The 22,994-nt window shown below is 35.2% G+C and overlaps 1 protein-coding gene across 1 annotated transcript in view; it reads left to right on the forward strand.

The window, feature by feature from the left end:
• The window catches only part of STX18 (syntaxin 18), a 59,334-nt gene that overhangs the window by 9,538 nt on the left and 26,802 nt on the right, over positions 1-22,994 (forward strand). The gene's annotated exons all lie outside the window — the stretch shown is intronic.

Below are 22,994 nucleotides of genomic sequence, written 5' to 3' on the forward strand. Positions count from 1 at the left end.
TTTTTTGTGGACTTTTAAACAGTTTTGAATATGGATGGAATCTCACAGATTCTAAATTGAATATATAATTTCTGTTGAGAAATTTCTGTAGACACAACTGCCTGGTGTTTCCCACCTCTCCAATTCCTCAGTTGGGTCAGAAGTGTGAAGTGGGTTTCAAGTGTGAGTTGGAGGTTCTGTGGGGAGATCCATAAGCTCTCAAACGTTGTGTTGGTTAATGGCGGCAAATAAAGAGAAAGGGCCTTGGTTTCCTCCTAAATTTATTCAACCTCTAATATGAAGTATTATTCTAATATTTTAACTAGAATAACCATAATTTGAATAAGGTCATTCCGTGAATTTTTAGATTTTTCTTATGGTAAAAAAACCTAAGCCCTCCAGTGTTTAGTCAAGGGGAAAGTAAAATCTTGCTATATTTAGAAGACCAGAAATAATCTTGCTGCAGGACTTGTGGGGATTCCTGGAATAAAATGCCCACACAAGGCATGTCAGGTGGAAGAGGAGGTGCGAAGGGAGCATCAGGCTGTTTGGGAGCCCACCATGAGTGCTCTGGGGATTGCTCACTGGCTCTGTGGCAGCAGTGTGCCTGTGAGTGCAGAGTAGCCAGAGTCATCAGCCTCCAGAAATGGGGAGAGTTGGTTAAAAGGGTAGGAAAACAGAGGAGTTTGTCAGTAATGGGTTGAAACCAAGGTCTTTGGTGTTTTGGGGGAGGAAAAAAGAGTCTTGGAGATCTGAGTTGTTATAAAAGTCCTGCGTCATCTGCTGGTTTTCAGACTGACGGGTAAAATCTGGATGTAATTGCATGATGAGGTTTTTTTGCCTGACTATTTTCAGGTGATTTGGATGTTTTGAAAAACAAATTTGAATTCCCAGGACTTCTGAGATTTCTCTCTTAAAATTTCTAGCTTTCCTTTGAGAGCTTTTGGCTGAGCTGGTGGTCTCACTTTTCCCCTATTTCCAATTTAACAAGGTTTTTTTCCTGCTTTTACTCTAGTTCTTTCCCGGAAAGGAAGGAAAACATTGTGTGGGCTGTGAAAGAACATACTGCTTGTAGGAAGCTTTGTGTGTATACGGCATGTTATACATTGTATCTGCCTTCTTTATGACTACTTCGCTTATGTTAAAATAAACACTGATAGCAAGCAGGTGTGAAAGACAAACGTAGTGGTGATGAAAACCATTTAATGATTAGTACAGAAACATATTTATTGAAAATAAAAACCATGTCTAAAGGCTCTAATGGTGACTTCTAAAAACACTACCATGTTGTGGTATTTGCAGTGCTGTATGTCCTGTACAGTAGATACTGTTTAAAATTGCTTGGGAACTGGAGCTTGCAATTGTGAGCTTGGAATGTCCTGCAGATAATTAAGTTGCGGTCAGGCCTTACAAAAATAAAAAGTTCTCGAACTATGATTTTATAAACATGCTACAATAACATTTCTTTATATCTAACAGTTTCTTACAGAAAACTGATACTCTCACAAGGAATTGACTAAAGGTAAAACATCAAGAAAGAAAAAATATTAAATTAAATCTTCACTTAGGATGTTGACAGTTTGCTTGTAATATTAAACAGATGTGTGTGTTCTTGGGATATTCTTCTTTCAGAGCCTTGTTGCATACTAGTTTTCAAGTGACAGTTACAAATTTTTGATTAATTTAAAATTCTACTTTCTTCAGTTGTCTTTGTTATATGTTATTGTCTTTGGATCTCTTCAGCTGGGCAGTGTGATGCCAGCTTGCAGTTTCTGTTGTGATATTTGAGGGAAAGCATTCCTTTGTGTAGGCTTAAATCGAGGCATTTCTCATTCAACTATGTAGAAAAATTATTACATATATGCAAATATACATATATGAAATACATAAATGTATCTCTTGGGCAGGATATTACCTTTGCATCTGTAATGGTGACATTTATTGGTTCTGGTTGTGGATATGGTAGGGCATTACTTGGCCTTTTTGGCTCCTATTAAATATTGCACGTAGAAGTCAATACCAAAATAATGGAACTCAAGTTTTTATAAGATGTACATTTAATGAAACATAGAGGGAGTTATCAGTTAAAGGGAAAGTGTATAGCACTATTAAAATGACAGAATCTTATGTCCAGTTCTGATATCAACCTTTTCCAGAAGTGTGGTAGTGGTGGGATATTGCTTTGTTGGGCTTTGGGGTTTTTAAAAACAGAAAGAACTACAAAAACTATCTGAAGTCTGAAAAATCTGCCTTGTAGTGAGAAATCTTAACTGTATTTTGTTATGACTCATGTTCTTAAGTAAAAAAATCTCTGATTTCTTCATGGATCCTATGAACAGCAAAATAAGATACAGGGCTGCAAGTAGTATGCATTATTTGAAAAGTGATTCAACTAATCCTTGATTTGGTAAATTCTGCATCACTTGGAATCTCTTAAGTGAAGCGCATGCATTTCAAAATACATATGGTATTCAACAAGTAATGCAGCAGTTAATGCATAGAGATGTCTCTGGAATTCCTTTTTACATATGGGACACTGCTTCATACCAAAGCAAGGAATTGGATACTGGTTTTTGAGATCCCAGACTACTGTTCCAGTGACCTGTGGCTCTGATCAGTCTGACCCTGGACTGTGCAAATGTATCAATGTTCTCAGTTCATTTTTAATAATAAATGAATTTATAGGAAACAAAGCATGCTAGAGTATTTCTAAAATAAAATAGCTATATTTGACTTCACAATGCTTAATCTACCTCAGAAGTTTGTTGCTGTGACGTAAGCAACCACTTTTTAATTTGTTTTTTTATTGTCAGATTTCTTTCCCACAGATTTCAGGGGATGAATGATATACAAAGATGGTTAAATTATATATATATATACATGTATTTGACATAATTATTTATATATATATATGTGTGTGTGTGTATATTTTTAGGACTGAAGGAACCAATATGAGATGATTATTGATTAAATAGTGCCACATCGCCATAGTCTGCATACTGAATCTGTTTAATATACATGAAGATATATATGAAGAGGATATCTTTCTTTTTTTCCCTTTAAGATTGTGTAAAGATACAATGATACAATGTAATATGACTGAGACTAGCTTGTAAGAATACACTTTATTTTTCTTGATGATGTTGCTTTCAGTTCCCAAAATTTTTATGTCATAGTGGACTCCATTAAAGTATAGATGGGAAATACTTGTGAGAGCTCAGATACTGTTTCTTATGGGTTTGAATATGATGTAAAGGACTGTACAGCAAATAGAGGAAATTACTTATTACAGATAGTGAAAATATGAAGAAGAAAAAGGAAAAAATATCAAAGAGCTGATTAGCTGGTCTGAAATGTGACCTAGTATAACTTCTTATATTGTGTTTATTTTCTGCTGTGTTACAGCATACAGAATGTGTTGTGCTATGGCTTGCCTATTTCACTTCCTTGATCATTTCTTCACAATTTATTGTCTAAAAAATTATGGTGGTTTCAGAAATAGTTTGTGTGTTCCCACAATGCACTTGAAATACTTATAATTTCATTTTTTAGGGAAAATTAGGCATGTGTATTTTTGAAGGAAACTTTTTGTTGCTTACAATGAGGGAAAAAGAAGCCTTTTCCATATAGCTCTTAAATAAAGATTGAGACTTATTTTACTGGATTAAGCATAAGCACCTAATTCAAATTCTATATGTGAGTATTATTTAAATTTTAAAGAAATACATTTAAAAGCATCTATTAGGGGTGTGGGGGAAGAAGATAGTGCAAATATTAATGGATTTTATATTTTGAATAAAAGTGCATGCTTGTTTCAAAGACAACTTTTATTTGCTTATACATGATTGCTACTGGTGCTCTTACATTTAAAAAAAGAGCTACTATTGCAGAAACCCATAGTCTGCTTGCAGGCATTTTATGGCTTGAACTATCTTGAACAAAGTGATTTGTATCAATCAGTTCTTAAAATGAAGCAGAAGTAGTTTCTTCTTTTGGTGAGACTTGTAAGTTGTGAATTCTGTGATGGACAGGATCTTCTGTCCGACATACGAATAATTCAGTCATTAGAATGTGTCTTTCTGCTGGGGCTTTGTGATGCTTGGTTCTGCCTTCAGGTTTTGTCCCTCTTGTGGAAGACTTTGAAATAATATGAATAAAATATTAATCATGGAAATTACATGAGATAACATGCTTTTTCATTAGCCCACTTGGAGACAGATTTTATTAACATAATTCCAATTATCCTTATTGCTGGTGCTTGAATACTAAGGCTCTGGCCGAACAACTCTACAGATGTCTAGATATAGATCCTACAAAGATAACTTGTTTGACTGAGACTGCTGCCAGTGAGATATTGTTGTTGATTAAACACAAATGTATGTTTTAACAAAAATAATATATTTTCTTATTGGGATTTTATAAGGAAGAAGATGGTTGCATTACAAAGAAACTGAAACTCTTGAATAGTAAGTTGTTTGGAATTGTTTCCTACCTCTTTTAAGACTATGAACTGAACTATTATATGGCCTTCTGATTGCATGGTGTATTTTCTGCTTTAAATTGCTATTACAGTAGCTTTGAGAGTCCCTAACTGAGAGCAGAGCTGGATTCCCTTTGCAGAGCATTTGAACTGTTAACTAAGCAAGACTTTGAATGATTCAAGATGAAATCCTAGTTGTACGGAAACAGGCTGCAGAGTTATGGTTGATTTAATTGAAGAAAATACTGTGCAAAAAATGCTTAGCTGAGTGAAAGTTCAGTGCTTGCTCATGGTTTGTTCCACACTTTATATTGACTGAGAGTGAGGATGAAGGCTCAAATAAGAGATTATAGAAAGAGAAGTCTCCTCAAATGTTATTAAGCATTTTTTTTATTTAGACATATTCCACTTTTTTGTTTTTTGTTTTTCAAGAAATGAACTTATTCAGTTGAGACTGTTCAAATATTGTTCACTTGGGTCCTGTGAGAACATTCCCCAATGGGAAGGCATTATGAGAAAGGACATTTCTAATTTGTGTCATTATTTGTATTTGTATCTTATAAGATATGCTGTATGCTAAACCAAAATGATTTTGAAAATATTTATGCATAACAGTTGTTGGGTAAAACTAGCAATTTTCTGAAAAAATGTAGTTTTGAAACTCTCTGAGTTGTAGCAATTAACCTACATGCACATTTATAATTCTAGAAAATGGACAGCATATTACATTCAAAGACTTGATCTGATAGACTCAAATTGCTTAAAACATCAGTTATTGAAGATGTCCCCCTGGGACTTTGAGAAACTATTTAACAGATGAAAGTACATTTTGAAAAGTCTGACCTTACAGGCAATCATAAAATGAATCAAAACAGTTCTTTCCTCCCCTGAAATGTACAGAGCCCATCTGTATCTAATCCAGTAATTATAGACTGAGTTCAATTACCTTTTCAAGCTTGGAGCAGACTGGAGACTAGGCAGTGAACAAACATAGGGTTTTGTCTAGACCTCAATTGACCACAGTCTAAAACTTGAATTTATATCTAATTTTATTTTTAGCATCGTTTGATAGTTTTTAAAGGATTTATTTTGCTACCTAGTTGCTAGATCATGAAGGTTTTTATTTGTTGACTTAGTGCTTATGACAACATTTTTTATTCCAGTAAAGTTAATAAAAAGGCAACAAGTCCTAAGAGTTTACTGTATAAATAATTTTTAAATTTTAAAAAAGTGGATTAAACAGCTCCTTTGAATCTTTAATATTGCCAAAATTAAATTATGAAAGAATCTGAACAAAATTGTGTAATTTAATGTCTGTGCCCATATTCATATATTTAATATTCAGATTAAAACACCCGCCTTGGATAGTTTTGGCTCTTTGAGAAAAATGAACCCTGACTACCTGACTGCAATATTACTAGTATTGACAGAGATTAGAAACTGTGCTGAAAATTGATTTTCAATTATTTTTTTAATTTATTCAGTTAAAGAAAGTAAACTATCCATTCAGCCACACAGGTGATGTTAGAGAATACATAGAGAGCTACAAGTCGTAGAAGTTAGTATAAGTTACCACTTTGACCACCAAGTTGAAGCCCAGGCATCTTTTGATACTATCCCACAAGCAGAACAAACCACATAATATACATCTTGCCGAGAGGAATTCCATGCTGTGTTCACTGTCTGACATAACTTTTCCAACATGGTGTTGTTATTTCTTATAGGACAGCTCTGAGCAGCCTTCTTTTGGCTTCTTTGTTCTTTACAACAAAGCTGTGTAGTTTGCAGCAGCCATTGCAGTGTGCAGGACTGAGGTTGTTCCAGGAGAACATTTCCTATCTCTTGGGTAGCCATGGAGGAGCAATGATTAAGGACAGAATAAACGCTTTATTTTTAACTTTTAATTGTACAGTGTGCTTTTGATAGACAGAATGGTGTTTCTTGGCAAGTGAAGCCTATGATAATTAGTGCGTTTAGTTTAACTTACTTACTCTTAATAATAATCAGTATTTTGTAGCAGTTGCTGTAATTAGTTAAGAATGTGGTTCATGATGACTTCCAAGTCAACACATATTTGATGAATAAGGCACACTGTTCCAGTAAGTAGTAAATTTGACATGACAAGCAGGAGTCTTTTGATGTTTAATTGGCTTTCCTTGTAACACTTGAGGAAAAAAATGATCTAATGAATGTTGCTTTGACTGTAAAGCTGAAGCCCAAGAGATTGCATGGAATGTATTTTGTCTCCATGTTTTGTAAGCATGGGAAAAGCTCTCTAATATTTCTCTTTTGGCATGTTTTTTTGGGTGGGAGGTGTTTGGTTGATTTGTTTGGTTGGTTTGGGTTTTTATTGTGTAATAGTTTAATGGATGAATGATACTGTTCTGAAGAGGTAATATGGAAATACATAAAATTACATTCATAATAATAATTTTAAAGCAAAATTTGTAATAGTGTATTATCAGGAAATGTAGTAGTATATAACATCAATCTGGTTTGTTGTTTTGGGGTTTTTTTCCCATCTCATAAAGGAAGGACTGTCATGCACTCAGAGGTCAGGAAATCCAATTTAAAATTTTAGTCCTTCATCAGAATCCTATTTACAAAAGCATTGGAAAGTTCTTTTTTCCTCCGTGCCATAACTCCACATCAGGAGCCAAGAAGACCTTTCAGCTGTTGCTAATAGCAAATATCATCATCTGTTGCACAATTGTATTTGTATTAGTAGATTTATCATAGAAGATATGATCATAATCTGCTTCTAGTAAGTTCCCTAGCACTTTTTTTTCATTCCTTACTATTATGACAATGAGAAATAAAATTCACCTATTCTGTTAAAGTTTATGCTGCCACAGAATGTACCACCAGACTGCAATGGAAAGTAGAGATGGTTGATGTAAGTTTCTGAAGTTTTGATAATTCTGTTACAGCTTCATAGGAAAAATCTGCTATGACCAGGATGTGAAATCTGTTTCCTGTGCTCCATTTCATTTTACACGATTTCAATATTGCACAGGTCTTCAGGAATGAAAGCATTTAAGACCAGCAGCTGAAATGAGTATGTTCTGAGAGTAAACTAAGGCAGTACTTGTAGCCTGCAGGTTACCTGAAATGAGGAGTCTAGATTTAGCACTGTGTTTCTTTGGATCTGGATAACTTTAATTCTAAAGGATAGTGACACTTACTGACCTCAAATTCTAAGGCTACTGACGGGAACTTAAGAATTATTATGGCTACAATAGACAGAAATTGTGTTGCAGGAAAAAATACTATTTCATAGTATCAAGATTTTTCATGACCACATCAAGTGTTTTTTTCCAAGTGAAGGTTGTTTGGTTCAGTTGCATCTCTTTGCTCATTAGAAAAAGACTTCGTTTTGTGACTGTTGCAAGAAACTCCTGTTAATTTTCAATTGCATTCTGACGCTGCCTGATAGATTTTGTGCTCTGTGCGTTGCATACACTCTGTTTTACTGTACAATAGAAACAGTATTAAAAAAAAAAACCAGTGTTTTTAGTTTAATGGAAAGGAATTTTAAAAGTGAAAACATTTTCCTTTGTGCTTCAGTGTGTCGGCTGTTTTCAAACTAGATCACTTAAGTCAGCTCCTGTCATTGTACATGTTCCCTTCCTTGGAGCAGGCACTCCAAACCCAGGGGAGAGCCCACATCTTTTAGCTGCCTCTGTTCAAGGAGATACGTTGAATTTCCCTTGAAAGGTAATTTTTAAATCAAAAGGGAATATTGACTTTATTAGAATCCCTGCTATTAATTTTGAAAAAAAAATTGAGGTTCTTCAGGAGTCACCTTATTTTCTCCTGTTTCATTTATTTAAAAGAAGCAACTTTCTTTTGCTTTCATTTGTTCCAGTTTTTGACATGTGCTTTTCTTTCTGGTTCTGTGTATTGTATTTTGTCATAAGTTTCTGTTGAAATCTGTCACAATTTTAGTGTCACTGATTTCTTAATTTTGGTATTCTTAATTTGCACTCCATTTGATTCCTTTGTTATTATATGTATTTCCTGATTTTTGGCTGATTTTCTACACATTACAGAATTAGTAGACACTTGTTTATTTAAGTGGTAAGGAACTGTTAACTACAAGAAGGATAATTTGTTGCCAGCAAATACCTAGTCAGTTGTTTTACTTTCTGCAGTAGAAGGGAAGCTTTTTCCTCTTGTTGCAATCTAATTTGTAGTATAAGACAAAGGAATTCAAAGTGTTGTCTATGTGAAGCTAAATCTTTATAGATAATTTTTCCTTTGTCTTTTTTTTCTTGTCTTGTCTAGCTATTGCTTTTTGGACTTTTTCTTGACTCCATTTGTGACATTAATTAGTGTTAATAATGGCTATTAATTAAGCAATAAAAGATGCTTACAGTAATTAAAGTTATGCTTTTAAAGAACTTTATAAAGTGCAAATTCCTCAAATCACTTTAAATAAAAGAAAAATCATGTTGAGTTACTTGAGCTACATAATGGCTAATTTTGGTACAGTGCAACGAGATAGAACTAAACAAAGTTATGTGAGTAAAACTTTCTATTTAGACACTGGAGCTTGTTCTCTTTCTTTTTCTATCCTTACTCATTTTTGTCTCTTCCATGCTTACTGATGTTGTAGTCAGACAGACACTTGAGTCGCTTATGCAGGAACCACATTTGAATTGCCTTTAGGGGACTGAAGGACGTTCAGGACAAAAAATATTAAGTATTTTCAAACTAGTTTGGATATCCTGACTTTAAGGATGTACCACTACTATACACTGTGTTCAACAGTGTGCTTTTCCATTGGTATGACATTAGAGCTACAGGCATTTGAAACTGTTGTGTGTTTCTGTGGGGAAAATTGTAATTTTGGAATGCTCTGGTTCAAGGAGTAGAACATGTTATTAAAACATGAGGTTAGGTTAACCCTCTCCTTGCTAGCATATATATAACATAAAGGTTTGTGTTTAGGCTATTTTGAACACTTTCAAGGAGAATATTTTACATCCTAAGAGATTTAATAATTGATTTGAGAGTTTGTTTCTTTCCCCTTTAAGTGTGGGGTTTGGTGGTTTTTTGATTTTATTTTAGTGTATTACCCTAAATAAGGGTCCTGTTCTTCCAATACATGCTAGGCTCTCGTGTCTCTGATATCTGTCTCTCATTTGGACTGTAAATAATTACTGCTTTAGCTGGGGTGAAAAAAACTTTACTTTCCATGGTTTTTCACTCTTTTCCTCAGACACTGCCCTTCTGCTTCTATTACCTTTCCCATCTGCAATTCTTCCCTTCCTTCACTTTTCAGTGTTTGTTATTTTTCCATCGTTGTGCCACAGTGAGCTTTACCAGCTCCTGTTCCATGTATTCATACAGTCGGATATCTGCTTGACATTTACCACTTAATCCCAGCCAGTCTCTATGGTAAATTTTCTTGCTACTATTAAGTCTTTATGTTCTAATTGTGTTCATAGCCATAACATTTTCATCTTAAAGTTGCCAATAAGATAGATCCTCATGTTTACCTTTTCCTAAGCTCATGCCAGTGCATGAGCAGACTACTGAAATGCTGGTGAAATATATTTCAATAATTCTAACTCATCTGTAATGCGGAGCAGAGCTGTGGGGCAGTGATGTGACATTTGTTACATTGGATGTTTGTAACCCAAATAGAAACTGGAAAATGTAGTATCACTTTTGTCTTTGAGAGTCTGTTCACTACTTCATGTAAGAGTTGTGTGAAACATTGTGGCAAATTGCAGTAGCATTTTAGTCTAACCTTGAGTGAAAATTGTGCGCCAATAAGTATCCATCTAACAAGAGATACTCCAATTTCTCCATGTGCTTGTCTGCTGAAACACAAGTATTTTTCATCCAGTGGTTCTGTTATTTGCCCACACAATGGAGTAGCATTTAGCTACTGCAATCCAGCCTGGGCTATCTAGGTGTTATGGCAAGACAGAGGTAACATTGATTTTTTCACTGTTCTATGGGTTGGTGAGATACAGTGAAAATGTTTGATAGACACTGAGTATTAACACAAAGCATCTTAGTAAGTCTTACAGCTTAATCTGTAAGCTCCCGGACAGTTTGTGTGTGTTTACTTCTTGGCATGGTAGTGATTTAGTTACTTGATGGTTCCTTCTTGCCCTACATGCTACAGCTATGGCAAAATGAATATGAGCAGAAAGTTGTGAAAAGAAGGCTTCTATGAAAATGGTGGCATCTATGAAATGTGAGTGCCCCAAACTGTTTAAAACCTGTGATGTTGCCTATAAAATAAAAAGTTGGACAAAGGAAAGTAGTTTCAGTTTTATTCTCTCTAACAGAGTGTTCAGATAAAATAAGAATTCAATTTGATTTTGTGAAGTAAGTATTTTAAGACATTTTTATCTTCTGAAGCTCTTCTGATTCATCAGAGTTTATAGAGTAAGCAAAGTCTTTTTCATTGCACTGGTCTGTGATCCTATCACAGTGTACTCAAGGTGCTAGATAGCCAGTGTGGCTCACACTGCAAAGTCCTTGTGAACAGGAATCTGTCAGTAAATACATGTCACTTGTCTCTGTCACTGTCTTGTTTTCTAAGATCGTCTCACAGCAGGCTGGGCACTTAGTAATTTCAGAATGGAGACTGTGTTCGTTTTTTGAGCAGCCATGAGGAAAATGCTGTAGTTTACAGCCCTCTCTTCCTGGAGGCCCTTTGGAGTTGACTGCTGATGGGAACCTCAGACTTAATGCAGCAGTATACAGTGGTGATATGTCTCACTACAGAAGCTATTTCACTTTATTTCAGTCAGCCCTTTTGTTTCCTTATCCTCTGCGTCTTGGTTTTGCCTTAGTTTTTGTTTGTTTGTTTCTGTTTCTCTCCCTATTTATGTTTCATGTGTTTTCTTTTCTGTGGATGTGTACCATTAAAAATCCCCCTATTATGTGAAGTTGTGGGTTCTTATGAATTTGAGGCTTTCTAGAGATAGATAAAACTCTTTCAGAAATTAGTACTATGTTGCAGGGAAAGGTAGCCAGTTACAGTGAACAGGTTAGTTAACTAGGAGACAGAAACAGATTGTTGTATTTTGAGGTGTCTTGCAATGAGTCAATGAGTCTCTTTTGGCATTTGTATTACAAGCCAAGCTTTGCTATGTCCGTGTGAGCCTTGGTTTGGCTCTCCTAGATCATTCTCTCCTACAGACTGAATTAAGGGAAGGAGACCACAACTTCATATCTCTTGAGGTTTTCAGAGTTTGTACTCTGACTTATGAACAGTTACTGTCTTACTAGAAACTTTTGGCTTTTAAGCAGCTTGCTTTGTTTGTTTGTTTGTTTGTTTGATAATGTTTTTGTCATTGTATAATAGAATAATTTAGTTCATGATTTAGTTGTAAATAAAGCTGAACTTTATTATTTATTTTTATGATTTTCCTGATATGGTTTGATTATTTCCTTTTGATATGGCCTAGGAAGGCTTATGTGGCGACTTACATACAGGTTATATAACCATGAGTAGTACCACAGAATAGTTTATTGTAAAACATATAGGAATTAGATTATCTGTTAAACTGTATTTTTTGATGAAGTTTCCTTCTACTGTTACTTCAGTATTTTTCACAGCTTTACGTGGCTATGACAGATGTTCCTACAGGAAACTATTTCAGTCTATTGTGATGTGAAATTTTTTGTAGATTTTGGGGTATGGTTTTGTTTAGTTGTTTTGGTTTTGGGTGGTTTTTCTTTTTTAATGCTATCTTATAAAGCACATCAGTGTTTCCTCATGTGAACTTCTTTTCCTTGGCTTTTGAAAACACAAATGCTTTCACTCTTTTAAGTCAACTAACCTATACTTAATTAGTTTAACCTTGAATTTCTTTACGTAGCACAATTGTTGTTGAGGGTCAGCATACTGGAATGTTTCAGGCAAATTTGTAAATAATTAGTTCATAGGAACCACTATTTCTGAACATTTTTTTAGCTATACTGACATATAAAATGCTTTCCAGTTTTTGCATTTTTATTCTCTGCTATTCCCAAACTTTTTATATGAGAAACTCTTATAATAAAAATAAAACGTTTTATGCTGAGTTCCTGTTGGACTTGCAATGTCAAAGAAGTTGCTCTTATCATTAAAAATGTTTCATCCATTTATTTTAGCTTTTTAAATCTAAAAATCCTTAGCTTCTCTTTTTTTTTAGTGATTGGCATTTATATCAAGTAAAATTAAAACTCAGATATCTGAATACTTTGTTCAAATTGGTTAAATGGGTATGATTAAGTTGTAAGAAGTAGCCCATCAAGTAAAATCTTACAATTGCATACAAAGCTGTCTGTTGAATTAAAAAATCAGAAACCCTACTTTCATTTGTAATAGCACTGTTCTGATTTTCATTAAATAAATCATGTTTTACTCTATTTTGTTTAAAGTCTAGATTAATTTCTATGGTTACAGTGGATATAAATCTCTAGATTGCCTTTAAAAGGGATTGTTTATTCAAAACAGGACTGACAGTCTCTTCTCAAGAGAAGCTATTACTTAATTTTATTTTTCTAAGTTTAAATGCTTAAAAAATATTTGTAATGATACCCCAAAGGCATCATAAAAATGTAAAAATAATTATACTCTAAAATTACCAAAATTACAGGAAGTGGGCATTTAAAAAATCTTACTGAGATTCATGGCTGAGAAAAAGTGAGGAAGGAAAAGTGCTTTACTTCACAACTTGAAATCTTGTCAGGGATTTCTGCTTGCAGTGATTAAAAATAATGTGTTTGAATTGTCAGTATTACTCAGATGTGAGAGAACAGAATTGATTTCCCTTTTAATTAAAGGGAAGCTAAAACTTTCCCCTCGCAAATTCTGCAAGCACTTTCTAGAGGGAAATTTTTATGTGGCATTTTTCAGGTAGTAATTATTCTCCCCATGGTGGGAGCATCTTTTTCATGGGCAAAACAGCTGGCAAATACACCTAGGGAGATGAAAACCAGCATGAAAAGCATTTTGTGATGAGCAAATCGTGGGGTTCAGAGATACTTTTGTTGAACACTTCATATGTTACCTTGGGAATGTAGTGGTCATTTGGTAGTTAACCTAATGGAAATACAGAAGGGCAATGTGCTCTGAGGGAAGAGATTCTTCTCCTGGATTTTGGTCATGTCAGAAGAGTCTCAAGTGGGAACAAGACAAGGTGTTTTTGTGCTGTGATGCTTTTAGTCCCACTTGTGCTCTGATCACCTTCTAGCCCTTGCTGTGGAGTTGAGAAGCTGTCATGGTTTCCCTTGATAACAATTTGTAAGACACTTGTTTCTCAGAAAGGGACAGGATGAAGGAAATTGGATAATATTTAGATTTCAGATTGGCTGTTAGTATTCCTCTCTGGCCCAAGAGTTATTAAAAGGATTAAGAATTGTCCTTTTTTTTTTTTTTTTTTTTTTTTTCCCAGCTGTATTTTTTGTCACCTCGGTTTGCTGTTATAAGGACTAGTGGAGAAGAGTTATTTTCCCCCGGGATGGAGGAGGGGGGGTTTTTTGTGTGTGTGGTTCTATTTCCTAGGTGCTCTAACAAAGGAGTAGTGGCTTGCTCAGAAAAGGCAATGAAGCAGAGCATTTAAAGTGGGGCAGAGGAGATGTGTGTGCCTGATGGAGCAGCTCTGTCTGGGTTTGCTGAGGATGTGAATGCCTCTCAGTGCGTCACTCTGCAGCAGCCATGGAAGAACTTAGAGCCACTAGGGCCCAGGATGTCCCTACCATTAAGGGCCGAGGATCCAGCTCTTGGGGTTTCCTGTTACATGAGAAGAAGGGGCAGAAAGGGCCCTTTGACTTAATTTTTATGCTGATGCCATAAAGCACTTGGATCAAAACCTTAACGTGTACAGAGTTGGCTTATTTCCAGTATATTTAGTTATTGCTTTTGTGCCTGATATCTATACACGTTCTTTACATAAGGATTAATAATGGTCTCATTTCTGACTGGATGTTTTTTCTTGGTGTTTTAGTGGGGGAGAAACTTATTTGATATAAATGCTAGAGCAACCACTAAAGTAATGTTCAGTCTATATAATACAAATTAAGGTGTTGAAACATAGTAGAAGTATTTTTGCACTAAGAACATTATTGTAGCAATGATGAAAATCCAGGAGAATACTTGCCCCTTTGAATAGTATTTGACAAGGATTTTGAGACAGAATATGCGTTGTATCTGTTCGTGCTCTGTATCGGTATGGGTGTATGAATGTAAATACACGGAAAATGTAGAGCTCTGAGTGGGAAGGGGCTGGCAGAGGGGCTGCGGAGCCTGAGCGAGGCGAGGCTCTGGCCGCGGCTTCAGGGAGCGCGGCCGCGGCGCCGCTCGGGCCCGGGGTCGGGCTCGGCTCCTGCGGTGCCCTGCACTGGCTTCCGCTGGGGCACATTCAGCTTGGTCCCAAAGTGAAGCACATGCCTCTGAATTGCACTGCAAAAGCCTTTCAGAAAATCAAACGATTTAATAATAATAATAATGGTCAGAAAGAGTAACCGTTTATTACTGTCTGTTAATTTGGTACTGTCTGAGAGCGGACATCTCTCTTTATATCGTAGAACATCTTTCAGTCAAGAAAATGTAGTGCTAAAATGAGCTCAGACTGTGAGAACAAGGGACAAGGAAAATAATCTCTTACAGAAAGACACAAGCAGTGTTGAATGCAGTTACTGAAAGGTTGTAAATGGAGCATTTTCAACAGCAGTGGTAAAGGCCAATTATTGCAAATACGTATTTTGACCAATTTCCTTGTATCTCTCAACCAAAACATTCCACACAATTGTTGTGGGGTATATATTTTAGTCAATGAGGTTTTGGATGATTGTGTAAAAATATAAATGTTAAAGAAAGTTATGATTAGAGTTTGACAATAAACAAGGAAAATGGAAATAGTAAGTTTTATTAAAATCAGCTGTTATGCTTTTTTTTTTTTTTTATTTGAAAGTATTTGTTGCCACTGACAATAAGTGAAAACTAGTTTCCGAAACTATTTAGCATGATGTAGTAGGAAGCCTACAGTGTATTTTTTCAGGTCATCTCATGTTCCTATTGACTGTCAGCAGATCATTTTCTGAATATCAAGATGTGCTTCTGTATGTGATAGTGTCAAACCAGTGTGTTCCCATAAGAGCTAAGGAAATAGTGACAACATTTATGCAGACCTATATCTATGTGTATTGCATTTTTCTGGTTCAGAGTTGAAATTCAGTGTTTGTAAGTAATTATTACCCTAAAAAATAAGACTTTTTTTCCCCTTTCTGTTTACAAATGCCAGAAGTACAAAGCATTAGAAACAGTTTTTAGGATATACAATATATTTGAGAGTAATTTCCTAAAAAAAAAAAGAAACAAAAAACTCAGAGACTTCAAAGTAATTTTTCTATACAGGTGGAATTTGCTGTCAATACTATACACATTTTTAAAACATTTATCAGCCTTATCCCCAAATAACAGTCCAGTGAAACCTTCATCCGTGATAACACTGGGTACTTTCAGTCTTAATTGTGGTCAGTGAGGAACTGGAGTTTTTGAGCTCTTGGATCTTAATTTTGTTTGACTCTTATTAGAAGAATCTTGAATGTCAAATGTTAGCAGTTGTGTCTGGCAAAATTGGAAGGATAGTTTTTTCTTTATGTATTTGACTGAATTTTACACTAACTCTGGATTATTTTTATGGAAAGCATAGTAAGATGAAATGCGAGGTTTTTGGTCTGCCGAATTTTTCATGGCGGATAATTAAAAAGAATAAAAAATAAAAATAAATGCAGATCTAAAATGCACTTTAGAGGCAAGCTATTTTAATGTTAACTGACAGTAGTATAAATCATTAAGATAATTTTTGAACCACAGACAGTACATATAAAAATATGTTAAGTAAAGCAAGAAGTAAAAGGTTTAGAGCCAACTGGGTGTTGTTGTTGTTGTTGGTTGTTTGTTTTAATGTACAAGACAGTGCTCCTTATTTTTTCCTTTTTGACAGTTTGATATTGAGCAAAATGAAGTGTTTTCTACTCCAGACCAGGTATCAGGAAATTGGCTTTCCTTCTTACTGCAGTTTAAAGGTTTCTTAATCACTTAGTTAATGTGCACCAAATACTGCCTGTGGTATTCTGCAGACAGGTTTTAACTTCCAATATTCTGCAATGACTGATGAAATCCTCTGTGATGATTCCTTAAAATTTTACTTCAATTTTATATTTAAAAATGGTGCTGTTTCAAAACAGAAAAATACTGGTAATATTAAACATTCTTTTAATATTTTAAAAATTTTGCTCCATCTTTACTTTGAGGTTTCAAGTAGCCTCACTCTTCCTTTTTATGGCTTTTAATTGAATAAATTCAGTTTTGAATGTTCTTATCCCATATAACACACATTTTGGTAACATGACTGACACACCCCCCCCTTCTTGTTTAATTCCTTCGCTTCAAATGCAAGACTACTAATAAAATGCAATAAAAAAATGTTTCTCTGCCTGTTGCTGTAATGTATATGCTGATGTAAAGCAGAAACTGAACAAAGTCACAATTTTCCTGAGATTAGAGGTAGCCAGGCTGGCTGTCTCCTCGCCTCCTGCTCCCCGCTTCCAGCTCCGGGCCACCCCCACGCCACAGTTTAGATATTATTTGCTCTTTTGGGTCTCGGATTACGAGAGCAATTGATCTGCGTGACCTATTTTAGAAACTTTCACGTTTGCTGGGGAAACCTAAACCAAATGTATCCCCTCAAGAGACAAATCAGCTGCAAACCGGCCGGTTGGCGTGTGGAGGCAGCCGGTGTGTCCCTGCCGTCAATCCTGGGGGCACAGCTCCACCTCGTGGCGTGCTGGGAACTCGCCAGTAAATCCTTTTAAGAACAGCCTTCACGCGATTAAATTCACAGTTCCGGCTCCCGATTCAAACTTTGGTTTAGTTTAATTAGTTCAATCTCTGTTACAAGTCACTGTACCAGCGAATTATGTATTTACATATTTTGAAGGTTCCAGCTGAAATGTAGAATCCAAGTAACAATGCTTTAAATACAAAAATCTCATCAGTTCTTAGCAATATCCAGCAAGAGCCTGTGTGATTCAATGGGCTGACAGTGCTTAAACTATTACCTAGATAAAATGTAACCAGTGTGGAACCTGTCCTGTATTTTTAAATTGTTCGTATATCTAATGAAAGGTACTTTGTACTGGAAAAGTTCTCTGTAGGAGTATTTCTGCATCAAAGCGTTTCTGACTGGTTTTAAACTGTAATAGTTTAGGTAAGAGCCAAAACTCTTCAAATAAGATTTATTTAATATAAAATTTGCTTCCATTTATACTATCTATTCTATTTGGGTTTTACTCCAGGCTTCTGAAAACACCTTTGTTAGATGCAGTAATCATGGAAAATGTATTTTTTTTTCCTTTTTTTTTTTTTTTTTCTTTTTTAATTTTTTTGTTAATATTATTCAGACATTGGAAAAACAAGTTTATGTTCTTACGTTAATTACTGTATCTCCTCCTAGTACTGAGATTGTACTTTTTTTGTTCAGAAACAGTTCCTGTTTATAAGCTGATTTCTTACTAAAATTCAGAATTCCCCTTGAAATAGGCAATGGGCATGTTCAGTTTGACTGTATGTTTGGAATTGAAAACATGATAGGTGTATAGATATTAATATTATAACAATCTTAAATTTTCCACTTTTTGCAAAGGTGCTTGTAAAATGTAGTCACCTTTCCATGAAGCTATACAGGAATCTATACCTGGAATCTGTTTGGGTAAGATGTTGGAGAACATTTTGGAGATTTAAATGTGTAGTTTTTTAGAGTTTTTTGCCCCCATGTTTTAAGGATTACTATGGCACCACAGTCAGCAGTGCTTGTTAGTGCTGCTGAATCAACAGTAAATACCATGTCTCTCACAACATTTACAAAAGCCTTTCTATTATGTTTTGGTTTTAAGCAATTTTTAAAGTTTCTTTTAACAAAGTACACTTTTTAAAAAATTCGGAGTGGCAACACAGCGCGAAGTGTAACAGTCGATTTTATACGGTGGGAAATAGTTGTGTATTGTTCTGATGGAAGAGTAAATTTGATAAAACGCTATATTTGTTCAGTGAAAATGACTATTCAGCACGGTTGAATTCTCTCTACAATATGTCACGGGAACCTACTCCAATCATTTTAATCGTAAACAATGCTGCTGCTTCTTGCAGTGGGTTAAATGCATGCAAATTGGAACCTACTGTTTCATGAGTGATCAATTCTTTGTTGAGAGTGGAAAGAAATGCTGTATATATTGCTGAGCAACTGAAGGAAGTGTAGTCAACGTCTAGTTCTAAAGTCTCTGAGTCTCATCAAGATGCTGCTTTGGAGGCAATTCTTTCCTGTTTCTCTTCTTTTAAAATAACTTAGCCTGCTCTGAAATCATTAGAAAAATCTCTAAAGAGAGGAACATCTACCATTTCTAGTGCAGACCCCAAGTATAAATGGAGCTATGCATGCCACCTGTGGTAGCAGATGGTATCCTTTCACAGCTTCCTTTTGTGTTGGACTTGCATTAGATGCAATAATTGCTTTTATGATTTAATAAGTGTTGTTTAAAAAGCACTGATGTATGTAGTAAGGAGAGAGTTTACAGTGAGGATCAAGTGCAAACTGGAACCTAAAGTAACTTTAAAAGTTATGTTAGAGGCTTTAATGTGGATTTGTACTGTTTTTCACTTGGATAAAGTTGATGCTTCTGTTTGCCACATAGTGGCAAAGTGCTGCTGCTTCACTGTAGAGAATCAATTGGTTTTTCACAATCAGAACTACACTTAGTTTTTAAATAATACCTGGAGTCTCCAGATTCAGTACTTGAGCCTAGGAGGTTATCATGTTGAATTTTTAGGTTGTAATTAAACATACCTTATCCATTCATGGCAGATGGATCTTGTAGGAAGTTCCCTTCTGGTGCTTTTCAGCTCCTGCCCTCCCTTGGTGGCACCCTACTGCTGCTGATACAGGTATTTGTAGAGCTGAAATGAAAGAAACCAGTCCTTTCCAGAAAAGTAATTAAAAAAAAAAAGTAATTTCAGTGTTTTGGTATATGATATTGACCCTCAAGGGAGTGTCAGTGGGAATGGAAAGAGAAGAGGGAGAGCCTGGAATTTCCTAAGTGGTCTTCATTGTTAGAAGGAACATAACCCACTGGATTCTAGTAGTGAACAGAAGCTCAAGAAGATGCTGTTGTGGTAATGATATAACTGGTGCTCACAATATTGTGAGGAAAGGTGTTTTATTCCCCTGATTCCATTAGAAACATCAATTATCTGAAAATTCAGCAGCATTCTTCTCTGTAAGGTAAGTTTAGTTGTTATGTAGTGCAAGAGTGCTGCAACTACGAAGGGCTTTTCTCTAAGCCCTCCTATTCTGCAGGGGTGGTGGGGGAAGAAAGGAAATAATTTCTTTATTTCAGGGTTGAAGGAAAAGCTTATTTCTCTGCTTCAGACTTTTGGAGAAAATGAAAGTCAATTTCCAGATGCAAAGAATGAGAACCATGACGAGAGACCAATACTCATCTGTGTTTGTGCTTCTTCAAATTGCTCTCATCTATCCTTTTGACACCCGTGTCAACTGGTGGTAGAAAGGTTATGAAAACAGGCATGTTGAGCAAATTGGAAGCTGCAGTTATGATGGATGCGTAAATGGAGTGAAAAACTGGGTTGCTGAAAGGCAAGTGGGATTTAAAATTCTACTAGATCTACTTGAAAGATTAATTAGAGAAGATATGAAAATTTATCCCAGAGGCAGTGGAAAGCAGGATGAGAAAGATGGACTGGCCAAGAAAACTGTTGAAGAAGGGAAGACTTTTTTACAGAGATAAAGTTAGGTTTGGCCAAATTCACAATGAGTTGCTAATGATATTTAAACCCTCCTAAAGTTAAAATACTCTTTAGTTATTTTAATAAAAAGAAAATTAGCAAAAAGTGTGGGTTTGTCATGCAATTGGAGTATAGATGAGGAAGGGTTTACTCATGGACTCTAGTCTGATTTAATAAGGAAAAAGCCATGGACCAGTGGGATAAAAGCAAGTTACATACTGGGATCTAGAAAAATAGTAGAAAAAAGGTGTTTCAAGCAGAAATAGTTACAAAGTAACCAACACCAGTGAATGCCTTTCTAGTCATTTGCACTGGAAATGGATGGATACAAACTGGAACAAATGCAGAGGAAAGCTGTGGGTTCCGTAACTTCAGAACTGTTTTGTGAGAAGGAAATAAAAGCTTGGGGTTATTTGTCTGGGCTACAAAACATAGATAGATAGATAGATAGATAGATAGATAGATAGGATTACTGACAGTCAAACATGCAGGGAAGCAGAACTTTTAAGGGAAAGGACTATTCTGAAGCAAGAAGAGATGGATAGAAGTTGGTAATCAGGAAACCTGGAAATTAGACAATAATTTCACCGTAATAAGAGCAATAGGATTCCAGTAAAACCACTCAGTAGTAATCGGGAGAAGTTTTATTCCCTTTAGGCTGAAGCTTGATAACTTTGTAGAGTGTGTGGTGGGCCTGTGATAACACCAGAATAATTGCAAGTTGATGACCCTGGAAGTATCTTCAAGATTTGTGTTTGTATAATGAGGGATATTTTGTGTCTGCAAAAAATCGAGCATCATACAGAAAACCAACCATTTTTTTAAAAAAAATTAACATTCCCTCCCTTTAATGCTAGTGAAACCTTCTTTAAAAAAAAAAAAAAAAACACAGTTAATTTTGCTCATGTGGTTATGACAAAATGAATTCAAAGCTGTGCCAGTAGTACATGGTAATAAAAGGCAAAAGAAATATCTACAGTGCAGGATTGCAGAAGATGCAGTTAGAATCTAAGGGAAACTAAAACAAGAAGTCTCACTTCTGATGCAAATCTTGGGAACTAAGAGCTTGATGTGAGTATGGGCATAATGGTGTCATTCTAAATTCATGAAAATAGCTTCTCAAATGAAGGAGAGGCAAAGTGGGGTCAGTGCAATTCAAACACATGATGACAATTTTAGCCTAAATAGAATGCTCTTTGTGACTAGATGAATTAATTACTGTAAGACAGTGCTCTTGCTTGTCATTCTGATTCTTTCTGCTTGTTAATCAATCCTAAATTGTACCTATTGCAGTAATATTAAGATTTATTTCTTACAAAATTTTGCTTATCTATATTCTAGTTTGGTGCTCATGCATTAATGTAAATGTTTTGGAATGTTTCTTATTTTACATTTATTTTCTCGTCTGTAGTACTTTCTTTCTGCCTATTAAGTATTATTGTTCCACTAAAACATTGTATAAGTGTTTTAGATGTTTTGCTTTCATAGTCAAGTGTGATTTATCTATTCAGTAAATTTGATGACATACTGAGTCTGAGCTGAGAACCAGATTATATAATATCTGTACAAATAAGAAGTTCAAGTGGTGATGAGAAGGAAGATCTGTAGAATGATTTAGCTTGCTCTTTGTGCCTCATTGGTCTTGTAGCAATTGCAGTATTTCCTTTGCTGTGTATAATGGTGCTAACACACTTTGGGAAATTTCTGATGGTTCTGACGGAACTCAGTTTGCTATGAAAGGGATGAAATTTCCTGTGTTAATCACACAGAAAACTTGAAACATGAGAACTGGGAAAATCCTTATCCAGTATGATGAATTATAGTAAAACTGAAACAGATCAAATAATAATAATGGAGAAATGGAGGATTATTTATTTACACAAGGGAACACTTATCTTGAGTTGTACAAATTACTGTCATCTTACTAAGTACATTTTATTCCTTGCACTTTTTTCCAAATAGCTGCTTTTGAAAAAAAAAATTGGGGAAATTAATCTTCTATTTATCCAAACTATTCTGTGTTCTTTCTCTGTGTTTTTTTTTGTTTGTTTAATTGCAAAGATCATTTGCATGAAAATGGGATTTTAAGACTTGAACAGTTTCTGATACTTTTTTCCAGTTACATGGAGTAAACTGCATTTATTGTAAATGAAAGCAACATTTGTTTTGTAGAATTCCTTGTGTGCTTTGTTTACACAGAAATATTAATATTTGAGAATATAGTTTTAAAAGTTGCCTCAGAAAATATATACTGCTAATGTATAGAATTCTCTTCCCTTTTTCCCCTCCTCATCATGTCTTCTCAGTTCTCTGGTGAATTAAGCTACACTTCAGTGGGGCATTCCCTAAAATAAGCAGCATCTTATGCTACACCAAATCTTTACATCAGACTGAAGTTTGCAAAAGTTGCTTCAGGTTTTTCTTCCAAAAGATCTTTGTAAAGATCTCTTAAAAAAGAAAATAAAGTGATTTATAGTAAAAGTTATCCAGACTGAGGTGGAAAATCAGAAATGGAAATATGATTGGCATGTATGATCTGGCAAAGCTTACTAATGATTGTCATACTGTACAGATACTACTTTAGTTTGGGCACAAACTGCTGACTGTATTATGGCAAAAGTAGAAGCGAGACTACCTTGCCATACAAGCTTTGATAGCTGAACTTGAATATGTATATCTGATAAGAAAGGAGTTGAAAAATTTTTTGTGTGGTCTTCC

Source organism: Sylvia atricapilla, chromosome 4 (genome assembly GCF_009819655.1).
Source record: "Sylvia atricapilla isolate bSylAtr1 chromosome 4, bSylAtr1.pri, whole genome shotgun sequence".
Taxonomy (NCBI): domain Eukaryota; kingdom Metazoa; phylum Chordata; class Aves; order Passeriformes; family Sylviidae; genus Sylvia; species Sylvia atricapilla.